Below are 17658 nucleotides of genomic sequence, written 5' to 3'. Positions count from 1 at the left end.
GTGAGTAAACAAAACAAAACAAACAAACAAAAAAAAAAAACAAAACGCAGAATAGCTAAAACAATCCTGTACAATAAAAGATCTTCTGGAGGTATTTCCATCCCTGATTTCAAGCTTACTATAGAGCAACAGTAATAAAAACTGCGTGGTACTGGCATAGAAACAGAATGGTGAATCAACTGAATTGAAGCAAAGACCCAGAAATAAACCCACACACCTATGGACACCTAATTTTTGACAGACAAAAAAACAAAGCCATACAATGGAAAAAAGATAGCATCTTCAACAAATGGTGCTGGTCTAACCGGATGTCTACATATAGAAAAATGCAAATAAATTAATATTTATGACCCTGCACAAACTAAAGTGCAAGTGGATCAAAGACCTCTACATAAAACAAGACATACTAAATCTGTTAGAACAAAAAGTGGGGAAGATCCTTGAACTCATTGGCACAAGAGACAACTTCCTGAAGAGAACACCAACAACATAGGCTCTAAGATCAACAATTAATAAATGGGACCTCATGAAACTGAAAAGCTTCTGTAAAGCAAAGGAAACTGTCAACAGAACAAAATGACAACCTACAGGCTGGGAAAAGATCTTTACCAACCCTACATCTGACAGAGTGCTAATATCCAAAATATATAGAAATAACTCAAGAAATTAAACACCAACAAACCAAATAACCCAATTAAAAATGGGATACAGAATGAAACAGAGAGTTCTCAACAAAGGAATATCAAATGGCTGAGAAACACTTAAAGAAATGCTCAGTGTCCTCAGTCATCAGGGAAATGCAAATCAAAACGACTGAGATTCCATCTTATACCTATCAGAATGGCTTAGATCAAATCTCAAGTGACAACACATGCTGGTGAAGATGTGAAGAAAATAGAACAATTCTCCATTGCTGGTGGAAGTGCAAACTTGCACAACTGCTTTGGAAATCAATCTGCCAGTTCCTCAGAAAATTGGGAATGGCACTACCCCAAGACCCAGTTATACCATTACTGGATATATGCCCGAAAGATGCTCCTCCATACAAGGACATTTACTCAACTGTTCATCCTACTTTTGTTAATGCAAGTCTTACAAAGAACAATCTTGCTTTAAGTTTTGGGTCTTTGGGTATTTTTTTCATTTGCTATATCAAGCTCCACAATTTACTTTTATGGTGATAGGTAAAGTAAGGGAATATATAGCCAGTAACTAGATGTCTAGTTTGAGTACTTGTTTGTAATGTAAACATTCAAGCAATCTTTTTGTTCTTTCTATGATAAAATATAGTGATGTTCGCAGCATGTAATATAATCAGAGACTTGTTTTATGCATATATGATTATATTAAATAGGCAATGTGTCAATACATTTTGTCTTTCAAAATTACATTAGAACTTGGAATGAAAATGCCAGAAAAATATTTCTAGTATGATACATGTTAGGCTGCTCACATCCCTCTTTAAAAAACAAAACAGTAGGTTCTACTTCCAGCAACATATTTCCCCAGGAGATCAAAAAAGCCATTACAGAATTATGGATGAAGATTTGGTAATGATGATATGAATGATTAATATTTTGTGGATTTAACAGAACTAGGAACTATTGTAGAGATAAATGATTATTTATGATGATAGACATTTGACTTATAGAAACCAAAAAATATATCTTTAAAGTAGATGTGGTGACACATTCCTATAATACCAGAATTCAGAAGATTGTGGCAAAAGGATAAGTATAAATTCAAGGCCAGCTTAGTCTACATAGTGAGTTTCAGGCCAGCCAGAGTGACACAGAGAGCCCCTGTCTCAAGAAAATAACAACAAAAATCCTTAAATAACTTATATCTCATTTGTGATAATTAGACACACGTCTTGACTTCTATATATAAAGTACTACAAAGTCCTGAAGCAAACACAATTCTACCTACATCCATGCCTGTGTAACATATGCATGCAATACCTTCAGAGGCCAGAAGAGTTGGATCCCCCGCAGCAGAAGTTACAGATCCTTGTGAACTTCCATGTGGAAGTTCACAAGAATTAAACTTGGGTCTTCTGGGAAACCAAAACTAATCAAACAAACAAACAGAAGTGCTCGTAACTGTTCAACCATCTCTCCAGCCTTTATTATTTTTAAGCATTTTTGTCTGAATGTTGCGGTGTTTTCAAAGAAAATGGCACTTACAGGCTCAGAGTGGCATTATTAGGAGGCATAGACTTGTCGGAGTGGATGTAACCATGTTGGAGGAAGAGTGTCACTCCTGGTGGGTTTGGGGGTTTTAAATGCTCAGGCCAGGCCCAGTCTCTCTCCTTTTCTCTCTCTTCCTTTTGCTGGTTGATCTGGATGTAGAACACTCAGCTACATTGTCAGCTCTGTGTCTGCCTGTGTGTTGCCATGTTTCCTGCCATGATGATAATGGACTAAACCTAGGAAACTGTACGCTGGACTCAATTAAATGTTTTTTTTGTTGTTTTGTTTGTTTATTTGTTTTGTTTTTGTAAGAGTTTCCATGGCCATGGTGTTTCTTGACAGCAATAAAACCCTATAAGGCAAATGTCTTCAGGGAAAACACTTTTCACTAGACAATGCTGGCTTTATCAGCTGAGTTTTAAGTTTCTTATCCTTTAGCAGGAAAGGCAAATTAGACCCCTGGGCCAGGAGACTTCCTTCTTTCTCATGTCTCCTTCATTTTTTAAGGTGTTTGTTGTTGCTGTTTTTATCCTGCCTCTGTAATGCAGAAGGAAATGAGAGATATAGAGTAACTGTTTTAAAAAATTGTTGAGGCCCAGTACATGCTTAGGCTTCTGTCTTTAAAGAAGATTCTCTTATTCTTCTCAAATTGGTAACACTAGGCAGGGGATCTGTAACTTTTTATTTCAGAATTCAGATGGCATCATATAAATGCCATAGTGTACAGGGGGATGGCAACTCCATGATAACCCTATTTTCTCTCTACAGAGGCTGAATCAGCAGAAAAAGAAGCAGGAATAAGACAAAGTTGATAATTTTCCACAAACACCCTATATTCTCCTTTTCCCTGTGACAGGGACAAATGTTAATGAGTCTTATTCCCAGCCCCTCTCTGTCTTTCACTCAAGTTATTGAAGGTTCAAGAGTGTTAAGTGGAGAGGAAAATGAAAGGCTGCAGAAGCATTGTATGAATTTACATATGAAAAGCCTATATTGAGCTAGGCTCAGAAAAGCAAAGATCCGGAAAGGCTGCAGATTTATGTGAGAGGTACCAAGGTGATTTTTCAGAGAAAGACAGAGAGACAGAAAGACAGAGAGAGAACAGATAGATTAGGGAAGCTCCCACAAATGAATGGACTAGTGATGCATAAGAAAGGATGCTAGAAAACTCTGCTGCATGATCAGGTGAACTTTAAAAGAATTCTTTTCATGTTTGTTAAGTGTGTGTGTGTGGGTGCGTGCGCGCGTGCGTGCGTGTGTGCACACGCACACGTGTGTACACCCATGCATGCTTTGCATGTTTTGGATGCCACTCCATTCTACTATGGCTCTTAACTTTAACCAAAGGGCATGAACAACCATGTTAACTGAAAATAAAAACAATTTTTCAGTTTTCAAATTGACCCCCCCCCACACACACACAAAGTTCCATTCTCTTTCCCTTTTTTCAAGCATGTTTCTACTCTATAGCATGTGTGAGATAAGAAATATCGCTGAAGACCAGGGGTCTCTGCTTATACTTACTAGGCCACAGGACAAATCACCTTCTTAAAACAATTTTTAATTGATTTTATTTAATGTGTATTGCATGTGTGTCTGTGTGAGGATGTCAGATTCCCTGGAACTGAAGTTAGAGACAGTGATGAGCAGCCATGTTGGATGCTAAGAATTGAACTTGAGTCCTCTGGAAGAGCAGCCAGTGCTCTTAATCACAGAGCTATCTCTCCAGGACAACAAATCACCTTTTTATCTTAAAAATAATTCTTAAAATTTATTTTTAATTGAATATGTATGAGTGTTTTCACTGCATGTGTGTATGTGCACCATGTGCATGCAGTGTCCAGGGAGATCACGAAAGGGTGCTGGAACCCCTGGAACTAGAATTAGAGTTGGTTATAAACTATCATGTAGGTGCTGGTAGTTGAAACTGGAACAGCCAGTGCTCTTGACCACTGAGCAATCTTGCCAGCCCCCAGTTCATCCTTTAAAAATCTTCATTTCCTCACAGGTAAAATGGAAGAGATTAGTCCAGCTATGTAATCTGGGAGTTGCCACTAGGGCCTTGCATCAGGATGAATCCTCCAGCACCCCACCTTCCCCAAACAGTCAGTGTAGTTGTTAATATTCCTTCACAGTTTGTTTCCTGCTTGAAATGGAGTAGATTACAAAGTTTGAAACAGAGATAAATACTCCCAAAGCATCACATGCAACAAGGGGCAACTCCAAGGCTTGAAGTCAGCTCTGACCAGACCCTTTCACTTGGCACTTATACCCCTTTGATTCTAAAGTCTTAGAAAATAAATCTGGGAAAGGTCTGCCTCTGGCTATTTCATAGAAAGTTTGTATGTTTTAAGAAGCAGTTTTACCACAAATAAAAGGGCCATGGCAAGAACTGAGGGGCCAGTAGAAGGAAAGGAATCAAGAGGTTGGCCTCTGAAGGTGGTTTAGTAGAGGAAAACATGAACAGTACTATAAGCGAAATGCATGAGTGGTTTGATGGATGGACTGATGAATGGATGAGTGAATGGATGGATAGACAGGGCTTTGTTGCTTCTTTTGTCAGTACTGTGTTGGGGGGAACTTTAGATGACTTGGTTGTCAAAGATAAGACCTTGAGCTGCCAGAAGACTTTAAAATAATCACAGTAAGAGAGTACTAAGTAAATTCCTCATGGCCTGGCTATCTCTATCCTGTTGATAACTGAAACTGCAGCTAACCCAGAGAACATTCATTGTGGAGTGCTAAGAAAACTATCAGGCTCTGTGTGATATCAGATTGTAGCATTTTTTTTTTCTTATTGTAAATCCTTTAATGGATTTAGACGTCCATGCGTTTTGCAGAATTATACTTCTCTATGGAAGTCTTGGTACAGTCAAGGCATTTTCAGGTTTAGAAACTGATGACAGGCTACTAAGCAATCCAATGAAAATAACTTTAAGGTTCTTTTTGGAGGTTCATATCAATGAGAAAAGAAAGGGAACGTTAACTTTTCTGATACAGATGCAAAACCTTGGATTTTTTTCATATGATTCAAACAGTTGGTTTGTTGGTGGTGGTAGTTGTCTGTTTATTGCTACTATTTTGAGACAGGGTTTCATTATGTTTCTACATGAATTCACTCTGTGTACCAGGCTAGTTTCAAACTCCTGGCTTTTGTCTCCTGACTGCTGAAATTAAGGGTATGTGCCAGCAGGCTTCAATTTGATATAAAGATTTTAATGTTTCTATAAATGAGGTCATATGGAGCCATGTAACTCCTCTTTGTTGGATGAGTTTCTGTTTGGTGATAACTGTATAATCTTTATTCAAAAGGTTTATTTATTTTTATGTACATAGATGTTTTGCTTGCATATATGTCTGTGCATCATGTGTGTGCCTGGTGCCCTCAAAAGCCAGAAGACAGTGTGGGATCCCTTAAGACTGGAGTTCCAGGTAGTTGTGAGCTATGATGTGGGTTCTGAGAATTGAACCTGGGTCTTCTGCAAGAGCAGCCAGTGCTCTTATCATTGATCCATCCCTCCAGCCACCATATGATGAATTTTTAGTAAGAAATAAAAAAAAGTACAGTTTTCCTAAGAGCCCACCCAGTGGGAAAAATAACTTTACCTTCTCTTGCCTACTTTAGTTTTAGTCCTGACAAAATGAAGACTTTTTGGCAATTTAACAGTTCCTTAGCTTTTAGCTGAAGGAAAATCAATTAAGTAGAGTGCTGCTAATACTTGAGGAAAATGTGTAGTCTTGTAGGACTTGTTAACTTCTTTTCCAAACAGATAATGACATAGCAAATGGGGGGTGGGAGAGGAGATGGCTCAGCAGTTAAGAGCACTAGTTGCTCTTCTAGAAGGCTTGGGTTCAATTCCCAGAGCCAACATGGCAGCTCACAACTGTCTGTAACTCCAGTTCCAGATGATTCTGAGCCCTTTTCTAAGTGCCTTTTCCAAGGCACCAGGCATGATAGTGGTGCACAAACACACATATCAACAAAATACACATACATATGAAACAAACAACACATGTATGCATCACTGAGGTTGCATTCTTAGGTTCTTACTTCATGTAATACTAATGCTTGACAGCCCCAAATTTACTTGTGTATTTGCTGTGACATCGAATAAGTCTTAAAGGGCATCTGTATGTTCTGTAAGTTTTACATTTTGTATTCTGCCTTGTGTAAGACTCATGTAAACACACTGCAACTAAAAAATGAGCACACCACTCATTGAAGATTTATAGACAGTTAATAGTAGCTAGGGGGAGGGGCGCTATTGGCAGTAAATGGTTGCTGGGGGAGAGGGAGACAGTTTTTCTAGTGCATAGTCTTGTTCCAATAAAATCCCCTCATTACACTAAAGTAAGCAACAACTATTAAAGTCTCTCTCTGTCATGCACACACTCTATGAAATTAGAAGGGGGACTAGTTTGGGAGAGGAAGGGAATCAGTGAGAGGGCAGTGGGATGAATATGATCAAACTATATTGATGTAAGAAAATGTCATATTGAAACTTATTATATGTAATTAATGTATGCTAGTACAAAAGCATTAAAATGAAAAAATAACTTACAACAAATGATTGTTGCTGGGTAGGGTGGCTCATACCTGTAATTCCATTGCTTCAGTAGCAGGAAGAGGAGGGTCAGGAGTTCAAGTCCATCTTTGAATACAAAGTAAGTTCAAGGTTAACCTGGTATTCGTGAAAGCAAATAAGAACTTAAAACAAAAACAAAACAAAGCATAACAGGAGCATAGAATCTAAGACATTTTTTTTTTCTCCAGGAGCTATGTCAGTAGCCAATAAATACATGAAAATTTGGAAAGCTGCTCAACATCAAATGCAAATCAAAATTACAATGATAACTGGGTATAGGGCGACACACCTTAAGTTCCAGCACTCATGAGGCAAAGGTGGGCAGATATCTGTGAGTTTGAAACCTGTCTGGTTTACTTTACAAGTTCCAGGCCAGCCAGTACTACACTGTGAGACCCTGTCTCGAAAATCACAATGATATACAACTTCATGCTAATTCATGGCCATACTACTAATAAAAACAAATGGATTATAGTATCTGTTGCTTTGCCTGTGGGGAAACTGGAATGCTCATAGTCTAAATACAGATTCTCATGTAAGTCTGCAATTCTACTCTTAGGAATATGCCTAAGAAAAATAAAAACACATGTTCACATGAAAAATGTTGCATGATAGTCATAGAAGCATTATTTATAATAGTTAAAGGGTGAAAACAGTAGAATTGCATATCACCTTGATCAGAGGACAAATAAATGTGCTGTGTGGACACAATGGAATGTTGCTCAGTAAGATAAACGTACAAAGTATGAATGACATATTAACCTTGATAATAAGTGAAAGAAGTTAGCACAAAGGTCACACATTGTACTATTATGTCTATAGGAAATATCCATGAGAAGTAATTCTATAAGGGTGTAAGATAGATTAGCATTTGATTCAGCTGGAGAGTTGGGAGATAATGAAAAGTGATTGCAGATGGTTATCTGGTTCTTTGGGGAAAAGGTGATGAAAATATTTCTAAATCAATTATGATAATGACTGCATAACAGTGTGAGCATTACTAAATACCATTGAATTGTGCACTTTAAATGACCAAATTGCATGATAAGAGTGTATCTTAGTGAAGCTGATATGCACACAGAGACTCATGTGATCATGAGTGTTACATTCTAGTGGATGTTTTATGAGTGAATGTGACTTAGGACAAACGTCTGAGGTTTGCATATAGAAAATATTGGTGTGATTTTCCTTATCTTTTTTGGGACACTTGGCAGTGCTTTCCATTTGTCTTCTGGTGTCACTTTCCATTTTCTGGTTACTGAGTATATGCAGGTAAAAGTGAGTCAGGGAACAGAGAATACTTAGGGAAACAGACATACATGCTAAACCTTCTCCAGATTTCTTCATCTCCTTAAATAAGTAAGACACTTATACTTACGAGTAAAAACACTTATGCTCTAGTTTAATTATGTTTGGAATCTTTAATTACGTTTGAGGAAGGAACTATGATAAAGCAAAGCCATGTCAGAGAGAGGAATTGCTATTGGCCTGGTGAACAGGGCATAAATGATGGAAAGTCAGCTACTAATCCATTCCATAAATCACAGATATGCCATGGATGAAGCAAACATTTAGTCAGAGCAATAAAAACCTTTTGGGTAAATAGCAATAAATGGATTTTATGAATAAACTTATTTTATGAATATAAAGCACATGACAATGGATCCAGACATATGAGAGGACAATTTCTCAAGAAAATTTATTTCCAGTATATATTGAAGGTTTTATTCATTTAAACTTGTAGTGAGTGAGGGTGAAGTATATTTCTTCAATGAAAAGTTCAAAATTTTTGTAATGTAGCATACCTGTAATCAGATTTATAAATGTTAAATGTATACCTTGATAGAATTTTATATTCCTTCTATCACAAGGCAAATCATGGTACAGAGAATTTCTCCTAATTCAGAGAGCTCTTCTTGCTCTTCCTTTTAGCAATATTAATGTATCTTACCCTGGTAACCATTGATGAATTTTACTTCTTCTTGAACTTCTTATAAATGAACCCACATCTTATGTCCTCTTCTCTCCCACCCCTTTGATTGTCTTAGTGTCTCCAGAACAGAGATGTCCTAGGGCATCATCTATCTTTTTTAACATAAGAACACAGATCATTCTTCTTTCTTGTTCTTCAGTATTCCTTTGATTAAATGTACTGAAATGCACACATCCAGTCTTCAGGCACTAGATCCAGAGACTTCTCAGCATCCATAATTTTATAAGGAAATTTCTAATAAGTCAGTCTCTCTGGGTTTACATTTCTCTGTTTTTTTTTTGTTTTGTTTTGTGTGTGTGTGTGTGTGTGTGTGTGTGTGTGTGTGTGTGTGTGTGTGTGTGGTTTTGTTTCTCTGGAAAAAACAAATATAGTGCTCCAAATTTTGTTATTGTCACCAGGAAAATGGTGGAACATAATATCAGTAATGCTAGTTACTTTCCAGAAGTTGTAAGTAATATTCTCAAAAGTATTTGCCCCAGTCCAAATTTGTTAAGACTTGTGAAAATTTCTATTCCCTTAGACCTGGAGTCGATATCAAATAACACCTAATAACTCCTTGATCCTTGGTAAAGTACTTAACCTCCTTTTTCTTTGCTGTTAGAAGGATATTAACATGCACTCCATGGGACTAGTATATAGCTTTAATGTTTATAATACAGCAGCTAGTCAATCACTCCTAATTTTACTTTTTCTTCTTTCTAGCTCCTTCTCTTTTTCCTCCCATTCCTTTTATTTTCCTTCTTCCTCCTTCCTCTTATCCTTACTCCCATATCCCCTTTCTTCCTCTCTTTTACTCTTTCTCCCTTAATGAGAGTTGACCAAAACTGTAATGGTATTAAGTCCTTATAATTATCCTAACAGAAAAAAATTCTATAGTGACATAGAGGAAAGAAGGTGGGTAGAGGACAGTTGAAGAAAGAAAAATAAATAAATAAAAAGCATGGGAGGACAAGACATGTCTTCATCTTTAAAAAAAAAAATTCTCTATTGAGGGTGGAGAAATGGTGAGTAGAAGAGAATACCTGATGTGAAAATTAAGTCTTATTGTCTATCAGTGTTAAGCACACTGAAAAACACAGACTGATTCATCTATAATGATATAAGGAGAACCGAATTGAAGCTATGTCTATGGGACAGTATATCAAAATTAACATCTCATTTGCATATATAATATTAGAGCAAATGTTCAATGCATGATAATGCTCCCTCTAGGAGATGCCATTAGGTTGATTTGCACTCATTTCCATGTCCATGTTGGATATTGATTTTGCCCACGTAGTTGTTAGACTATGTACTGATTTAAGGAAAACTCTTTTTATTTAAACATCCCTAAGCAACAAAACCTTATCAACCTACACATCTCCTTGCTCACTCAAGATTATTCTTGTAACAAATATTATTTGTATTATTAATTATAGCAAATTATTCTTGTACAAAACAATGCATATCATTCTTTTGGGAATGACTGTAGTTACTTTTATAATAAACATAAATTATACAATATAATAGAAGTGATGACAGATTGCAAATATGGGTACAAATCTTTTCAAACCTTCCATGAACACTCCATCATAACTTTGATTTCCTAGCACTAAATCTCCTAGTCTATTTCACAATCCTTAAATTCTATATTGGCCATGTAACTTAGTTTGATTAATAAGATATTAATAAATGAAACATCACAACAAGGAGAAAATTTCACAGTACTACCTTATGAAGGCTTGCTGCTTTACTGCTCCTGGAATCCTGAGACCACTATGTGCTGACATCCCAGGAAACCTGCTGGAAGATGAGGAAGAGACAGAGATGCTCCAGATGACAGTCTATCTATCAAACACTAGAAATGTGAGTGACACTGTTTTAAATCATATAGTCAACAGTTGTTTAACCAGGCAGCTGGCCATCAATGCATGAGTGTTAGGCCCAAGGGGACCCTAATTTCCAGGGGGTGATGAAGAGAACTCTGGAGGTCGGATAGATGCCATCACAAGAGGTTTATTTGAGTCATTGCTTGATGTGGCTGCCCCCACCTCCAAACCAGAGAGAAACAGCCAGGAGAGACAGAAGGCTGAGGTTTTTAAAGTAAGGAGCATGGGAATCGTGGAGGCTGCAAGCTTGGCGAACTGGATTGGGTAGAGTGATTTGACTTTCAAAATGATTGGTTCATGTTAGGAGCCAAGTCCATCTGGTCCCGCCCTGATGTGTGTGTGGGAAGCTCTGATGTCTGGACTGGTTACTAGGCAACATTATCTGCAGATCATGACACTCCTCCACAGCAAGGAGGAGACCTTTCACATTCCTTTGCAACCGGGTGGGGTCTTGTTTCAGTTCGCCAACTCCTCCTCCTGCTTTCTGGAAAAGTGCTGGGAGAACTTAGTTTAACATGGGGTATAGAATTTATAAAGAAACCTGTAAAGGCTAGCCTATTCGTTTCATGAGCAAAGCCAGAGGATATGATCCCAGACAGTCCAGATTAAGATATCTGCTTCTCCAGCCCTTAATAACATGACACAAGTAAAACTGTTGTCCTTTCTTGCCAAGTTTAAATTTCTGGTAGCTGACACACAACAGGAACTAAATGGTAGGTGTTAAGTACAGTTTCTTCGTTCTACAGCCTTAGTTCTAGTGCTCTCAAAAGAGAAGAATTCAGATGGGACACAGTAGTAGGACAAGCATTCAGGAGTTTAGTGAGAGCAAGCAAGAATACACTCTTTAGAAAAAGAGAAGGCTGAGTTGGTGAGATGGCTCAGTGGGAAAAAGCACTTGCTATTCCAGCCTGATAAAAGGCCCAGAACCCATTATGAAAGAAAAGAACTGACTCTCCAAAATTTTTCTCCTACCTGTGCGTGTGTGTGTGTGTGTGTGTGTGTGTGTGTGTGTGTGTAAGCAGACACACATACGGGGGGGCAGGAGAGAGGGGGAGAGAGAGAGAGAGAGAGAGAGAGAGAGAGAGAGAGAGAGAGAGAGAATTGCAAGAGACCAAGGTCCTACAATCCCTTTTGAAAATACATGAAAATTAAGCCTGGCATGGTAGAGCATGCCTGTAATCCCAGCAATCAGGGAGGCATAGGTAGGAGGATCTCTGTGAGTTTGAGGCTACCTTGGTCTACAAAATGAGTACAGGATAGGCAAGGCTACATAGAGAAGCCCTGTCTCAAAAAATAAATAAATAAATAAATAAAATAAAATAAAAAAAATAAAAAACCCAAAAACAAACAAAACAAAACAAAAATGTAGGCATAGCTAGGCAGCAATGCTTGTATACTGGCAGTGGTGGCTTGTTGTTTATTATTAAAGTTTAATATTGATTTATCTTTTCGTTAAACAGCTGTTATTCCTAAAACAGCTGTATACCCAAATCACCACACAAAGACTAGGATTTACTTAATTAACCTAGAGCACAATACTGGGCAATAATTACTCCATCCTAAACTTCCCAGCCTGCATAGTTTCCTCCCATTCAGATTTCCCACATTATACTTGCTTTTAGTCATATCTTAGGTCCGGTTCATCTCTCCTCCTGGTTCTTTGTCCTCTCCTGCAGATCTCTCCTCTCCTGTTCCTCCCACATGCTTCCTTTCTCATCCCCTCTGGACAAAGATGTACCCACCTTATTTTCTCCAATCCTCAACACTGGCTGGTTGTTTTATTGACAATACAGAGAACAAATGGTGGCATGTTTACACAAACTTGAGACAGGTGATGCTTAGAATAAACATCACAATACAATGTCCGGATTGAAACCAGATAGTGGTGTAAAGAAATCAGCATTTGAATGAACAATGGGAAAATTGTATACATTCCAAGGCCTTGGGAAATGTCTTAATTGTGGTGGCCAAGGTTACCACAAAGGAAATTACAAGGAAAACCAAAATAATTAAAAAAAAAAAAGAACCTATGCTTCCTAGAACATGCAGAAGGTGTGGCAAAGGTTGACAATGGCCTAGTGAATGTAGAGTAACAACAGATAAATGGGGTAGTCCTTTATCAAAAAACTCTCCAGGGAGCCTCTCAAAGGCCCCAATACAGGACAGGGATACTCTTCCAGAAGAACATCATACCAACAGTGGCTTTTCCCCCTGTTATCTGTTCCCTTGTGTCTTCCCTAAGGTGTGCACTTCCATAAAAAGACTTCCTTCTAGAAGGCCACTTTACCCAGAATTCAATCTGTTTTAAGTATATGTATATGTATTTGTATATGTATATGACACAGTGATATGTAAGAAGTGTTTAAATACCCCTAAATTTAACAGATCTACACTAGAAGAAAGTGTAACAACTCTCTACACATACCTCTAGTTAGGAAGTCCCCAAATTGCTTTTAGCTGACTCATCTAAAGACCACTATCGGTTTTCTTTTTAACAGACAAGCTCCACTATATAGATCTGGATAGTCTAGAATTTGCTACATAAACCACCTCCCTCTGCCTCTAAGTGATGGGATTAAAGGTATGTATGGTATACCACCTATTGTCCTTTATTTCCTGATTTGGGGTCCTGAACTGGTTCAGCTGGGAAAACCACCACTTGCAGTCTTTATATGCTATTTCATTGACTTCCACCATCAGCTATCTTTAAGATCTTAGTTGGAGTGGCCACCACTCCCTATTGTCCATCAAGTACTCTTTTGGAGGGGGTAGTGATGATCAGTCCCTATAGAAACATGTCTCTTGCTTAACATGAGAACTGAAAGTTATAATTACTGTAGAGTTTAATGGAAGAAAAAATGGAGAAAGAAGTGTGTATAGTGGGTATTGAAATTTTAGATAACTTTATCAGTCAAGGCCATCTCAGAAGATATTTGAATATAATTTGAAAGGCATAAACTAGTGATCCCTATGGCTATTTAAGAAACTGAATACAAAGGACAGAGAGATGGCCCAGAAGTTACGAATACTAACTACTCTTCCAGAGGATCTGGGTTAGAATCCTAACACTCACATGATGTTTCATAACCATCTGCAACTGCAATTTCAGGGGATTTAACACCCTCCTGTGGCCTCTGTTGGCGCCATACATGCAAGTGATGCCCAAATATACCTGCAGAAAAAAAAAAAAGCTTTATACCTATAATAAACTAAAAAAGAGACTGCATATGCTAAGCCAGGAAAATGGCACATGAAAAGTTGGTGAAACAAGGATGTCAGAATACTGGGTCACAAAGAAGATGAAGACAGAGAGGCAACAAGGTGAAGTATATTCTTGGAGGCAGCAATAGCATTTGGGAAGCCTTCTCCATGGCTGACAGTATTCCCATAGATTGTCACGCCTTGTGTGAGGCAACTCTAATTAATGAATCCAGAGGTACAAGACAGATAAAAACCAGGCCAATTAAGTTATCACTAGTAGAAATGTGAAAATTGGGACACAGAGAAACACAGAGGCTGAGAGAGATGGAAATTGATGTTTAATTTTCATTGTCAATTTGATTGGATTTGCCATCACCCAGGATAGTTGAAGCATATCCCTGGGTGTGCTTGTGAGGGTATTTCAGAGAGAATTAATTTTGGAGGAAAGACCCAACCTCAATGTGAGTGGCACAATCCTATGGCCTGAATGTCCAGATAGAGTCAAAGTGGAAAAAGGAGAAGTGGAGCTAAGCACCAGCATCCTCCTTTCTTTCTTTTCTGACCTGCTGAGGTGTAAGCAAGCAACTGCCACATAATTGCCTGATGCTAGGGTTTCCCAACCATGATGGACTGTATTCCCTCCAACTGTGAGGCAACACTAATCATTCCTCTTTTAAGTTAGTTCTTGTCAGATGTTTGGTTAGAGCAAGTGAGAAATGTAACTGAAACAGAGCTGAAGTTGGATCACTGGTTGACTAGCTATCTTGGGTTGCTTAGGCAGCTGGAACAAAAGCACACAAACAAACTGAAGTTTATTGCTAACTAGTCTGAAGATTGGAAAGTTCAAGATCAAAGCATATGTAGATTTAGGGTCTGGTGAAGCTCACTTCTTAATTCACTGTCAGTTGTGGTTTTCTGTTTTTGTTTGTTTTGTTTTGTTTGCAGTATGTTCTCATGGTGGAGGACAAAAAGGGCTCCCTGAAACTTCATTTAGGTTTCAGTATACTTAATTTTGGAGAAACACAAACATTCAGACCTCAACAGACATTCATTGCCTCAAGTCAAGGGACCCAGAATCCAACCCAACATCTAAATACTGAATTTCAGGAGCTTACTTGATTCTTGTCCTTGTCAAAGCATGAGAGTTTAATTTGTTTTTGAATCTGAGTGCTCTTGGCTCAGTATGATGAATTTGCTGTAGTACTCATTTTTTTTCTTAAATAAGGCAAAGTTAATGTTTGTTGCTTGCGAATAAAAGAGCTTTAACTAACATAATTATTTTATAATTTCTATTTAGTTCTTTAATATATTCCTTCTCTTCTGAGGTAGATTATTAGTTTCTTCAAGACAGGAATAATTTCCTCTATTTTGTATCCTTTCTCTACACAGCTGTGCTTATAGAACAAGATAATAAGAGCTAGGCATCCATCCAGTGACTATTCTTTGTGAAGCACTGAGCTAAGTGCTAATGTAGAGCATGTTATTTAAGCTTTATAGGAAGTCTGTGAATAACTACTCAGATTTTCTCTAATTTTTGCAGATGAGTTAGCAGAGGTCACAAAATTAATGGTGAATCAATGGAGTACAGATTCAGGCTCAGATAATATCATCTAACATCCCACATATTTAGTAGATATGTACTCTTAAAAATAAGTATGTATTTTATTGTTAATGTATGTATATGTGTATGCCTGTGTGTGCATGTGTATGCTGTGTGTGCTGGATGCCCATGGATCTAGAAGAGGGTGTCAGATTCCATAGAGCTGGAGTTACAGGTAGTTGTAAGCTACCACATGTGAGTAGTGGGATTTGAACTCTGGTCCTATGGATGAACAACAGCTGTTTATAACAACTGAGCCATCTCTCCTGCCCCTTTAGCAGACATTTAAAATATTTTATGCATTGTTTCATGGAAAAGTACCATGAAGCCACTGGGCTAATTAGCTATCCTTCACCATCCAGTCACGGTTGCTTGAGCATTACTCCACTGTAGTAGGACAGTGTCATCCTAGGAACATCCTGCAAGTCACAAGTTAGGTGTTATCATATTCAGACTCTACAAAATGAGTCCCGTTCAGAAAATGTTATTTTCTGCTAGCCATTCCCATCATAATAGCAGACACTACCATTCCACCATGAGGCCCACTGTTCTTGCAATGTAATTTTGGCTTTGAGAGACCACTTGAGACAATTGGAAATTTTTAGTAAGAAACCAATAACATACCAAGAAAGAAAATAGAAGGATTATACAAAGAATCAGTTATTCCTGACAATAAAGGAGACAAACTATTACTCATTTGGAAAGAATGATCATTATAGCTTTTATTCCTTCTAGCAACACTAACCAAGTCCATATTACTTATAAAGAGGCTGAGGCTAAATTTTTATTTTTTCTCTACTCTAACTACAAACTTTAAGGGTACTACATTAAGTGAACAGAAATGCATGATACCCAAAGACCTTACTCCAACTTCCCAGTATTGTTCTACCTCGAAGTTCATAATACATCCTTGCTCCCTCTTTAATTTGCCATTTAATTATGTGTTGTCCCGTGACACTAGCTTGTCTCTCCATAATTGCCATCATGTTATTTCAGTGCCATGAAGCTCCTTTATGATTTTACTTCTCTTACCTGGCCTTTTATGTCTAGGACTAATAAAAATGGACCATTTCCATGACAAAATATATTTATAGCTAGCTTAGTATAGCTTAATGTCACAATGTTATGAAATTACCTGCCACCAAAGAAAAGGTTGAATTGAATCAGAATTAATGACAAATAGACTCTTTTAGATATTTTAAAAAATCAACGGCTGAAGAGATGTCTCAGTGGTTGAGAGTACTTGCTGCTCTTTCAGAACTCTTTCAGAGTTCAATTCTCAGCATTCACATACCAGCTTACAGCTCTGTGTAACTCCAGTTCCAGAGGATCCAATGCCTCTCTGGCGTCCTCAGGCATCAGGAATACATGTGATGCACAGGCATGCATGCAGGCAAAATACCCATACACATAAAAGAAAAAGAAAAAAAAAAAGAAAATCAAGCAACATGTTACGTAGACTTTATATAATTATAGTTATATAATTTGCAACTATTGATTGTATGCCGAACAATGTTAACTATATCAAATTCATCACTTCCTCTTAAGCATACCACCTTTGCTTATACATATGAAAGAAGTTGAATGAAGATGAAGCAGATATTACTTTAAAAAATAGTATTTAATTCCCACACGCTGTGTTGAATCCTTCTTTTATTCACTGTCATATTCCTAATGCCTAGAACAGTATCTTGTACATAAGAAGAAGATATGCAATTGAATCTTTAGTGTCTACCACATTTCTGAATGTGTTCTTAATCCTGAGGATACAGCATTGAAATAATGCAGAAATCTACGCTTCTTTGCAGTTTGTATTTTAAAGTCATAGGACACTGAATGAAGAAAGAAATGAATATGATATCTAGTATGTCAGACAATGACTTAAACTATAGGGGAAAATAAAGCAGGAAGGAGGGATAGAACAGGGATTGCTGTCGGTTAGCTGGGAGAATTACTATTTCAAATAGGGTGTGAAGGAACACCTCAGTGATAGATGACAAAAGAAAGCAAAAAAAATGAATGAGTGGGCCTTGGTGATATTGCAGAGGAGAGCACTCCTGCAATGTACTGAATCTTGCAATGAGTCTACCAGTAGTAAACAAAGGGGGCAGTGAATTCTCATAACTATTTCACAGATGAATGAATGTTTGTGAATATGTATTCTATTATACTCTATCTATCTATCTATCTATCTATCTATCTATCTATCTATCTATCT

This window comes from Psammomys obesus, unplaced genomic scaffold, assembly GCF_907164565.1.
Source record: "Psammomys obesus unplaced genomic scaffold, mPsaObe1.curated_primary_1811, whole genome shotgun sequence".
In the NCBI taxonomy this organism is placed as follows: domain Eukaryota; kingdom Metazoa; phylum Chordata; class Mammalia; order Rodentia; family Muridae; genus Psammomys; species Psammomys obesus.
The sequence above is the reverse complement of the archived record's forward strand: the minus strand, read 5'-3'. Positions refer to the sequence as shown.